At 53.9% G+C, this 1,954-nt stretch overlaps 1 non-coding gene across 1 annotated transcript; it reads right to left on the bottom strand.

Moving 5' to 3' along the window:
- Positions 1 to 1,202: 1,202 nt before the first annotated feature.
- TRNAP-AGG (transfer RNA proline (anticodon AGG)) lies at positions 1,203 to 1,274 on the bottom strand. Its single transcript has one exon. It is a non-coding gene; the product is annotated as a tRNA-Pro (tRNA).
- Positions 1,275 to 1,954: the final 680 nt, after the last annotated feature.

Genomic DNA, 1,954 nt, shown 5'->3' on the forward strand with positions numbered 1-1,954 from the left:
CACCCTGCCCATGGGGCTATTTAGGGCCTACCTTAGGGGTGCCTTGCATGTACCAAAAGGGAAGGTTTGGGCCTGGCAAGTGGGTACACTTGCCAGGTCGAATTGGCAGTTTAAAACTGCACACACAGACACTACAGGGGCAGGTCTGAGCCATGATAACAGGGCTACTCACCCTGGACCACGGCTCTGTCTCATTAGGGGGGGTTGCACAGAGGGACTGAGGGATGACTCTCCCGCCACCCCCCCCCCCAGCTGGAGGAGGGAGCTGGACTGGGAAGGGGAAGAGAGGAGGCAGAAAAAGTCAAGGTGTCCGAGGGGCTGAGAAAGGAGCTGCTTTGGACTGGAAAGCAGAGGAAACAGAGCAGACTGAGGAAAAGTCCTGGGAGCCGCATTTGTGACCTGAGGATGTCAGTTCTTCCACCACAGGCCTCCGCTCCACCCACTGAGCTATCGAAGGCTCCAGGAGGGACTCCCGAGAAGGCATCACGTGACATCAGAAACCAGCCCACCGGGGCCCGTTCGGTGTCTGACCCGTCAGACCTCACTCAATCCCTCCACTTCGACCCCCTTTTCACCAGGGTCAGTTTGGTGTCTGGCCCGTCAGACATCGATCACCAGCTGACTCCAGCATCACCTCCCGGTGTCACCAGCCTCACAGGTGTCTGACCTCTTCCTGCCCCTTCGGTGCCCCCGTACGTCCATGTGTATAGGTACAGACACTCGCAGGGGGGCAGGAGTACAGAACAGGGCAGTACGGGTCATGCATTATATGTGCGTCTCACGAGCAGACACTCCATGGAACACACCGTCCTCTTACCCCTCAGCTGGGTGGGGTCTGGGCCCGGCTGCTGGGGTCCTCACAATCCCCTCACCCTTCCCAGTGTCTCACTCTCCTGTGCACCCCCACGGCTCACCCTGCTGCCCCCAGAGTGTGGGTTTAACACGAGATGTGCATCCCCTGCTGTAGGATTCTACGCATGTAACATACAGTCCCCCTCCAATGCTGATGTGGCAGGGTAGCCCCCCTCCAGCTGTTTCTGCAGCTGCACCGCTGGTCTGGGGCTCTGATTCTAGTGCAGCAGGTCCTGGGTTGAAGTTCACAACCGTCAGAGGTTATTTCAAAGTAGTTTGTTTCCTGATTGTCTACTTTCTATTTCTTGAAAAGTGACTTTAAGAGTGAGTAAATTTAGGAAAAGAAAAGAGGGCTCGTCCGGGATTTGAACCCGGGACCTCTCGCACCCTAAGCGAGAATCATACCCCTAGACCAACGAGCCAGCTGACAGCTACAAGTTAGACATGGTATATGTTGTGTTTACCACGTGTCAGGCACCCTTCCTGTTTGTACTAACCTTAGATATGGCCTGGGAATCCCAGAGAATAGGAGGAGGCTTCCTCAGAGAGTCTCCTGACACAGATACATCCATCAAACAGATTGTGTGCGAGGATCACACATTGCGTCTGTGTAGCTTATAAAGGACCAGTACTTAGTCGGGGGTGGAGGGGGGGAGGTTTATTGGGAAAATAAATAAAAGTGTTTCTCCTATCGGGATCTTTTCACATTATTTACGGCTCCGCGGCAGAGGTGCAGCGTTTTGCATGTTACTACCACATCACTCAGGTGAAGACAGACACCAATGGTTGTGATGTCACAGTAACACTGATCTGAGATGATGCGGGTCAGGGTGTTTGCTGCAGCGTGTAAGGGGATCAGGGTTTATGGAGCACAGACAGGTGCAATATTCTCCCTCACCATCAGGGGCGTCTACTGATCTGGGGCATTATCATTCACACTCACCCTTCCCTAGTTGTGTGCTCACTCTCTGCTGTGTTTGTTATCTTTGGTCTGTCAGACTCTCTAGAGCATCCTATAAATAGAAGTCACCTCTCCCTGCCCAGGGGGTGTCTCCTGTCCGGGGGCCACCATGGTTCTCTCTTAGAGATATCAGTCCAAGGA

The sequence above is a fragment of the Pleurodeles waltl genome, unplaced genomic scaffold (assembly GCF_031143425.1).
Source record: "Pleurodeles waltl isolate 20211129_DDA unplaced genomic scaffold, aPleWal1.hap1.20221129 scaffold_67, whole genome shotgun sequence".
NCBI classification, from domain to species: Eukaryota; Metazoa; Chordata; class Amphibia; order Caudata; family Salamandridae; genus Pleurodeles; species Pleurodeles waltl.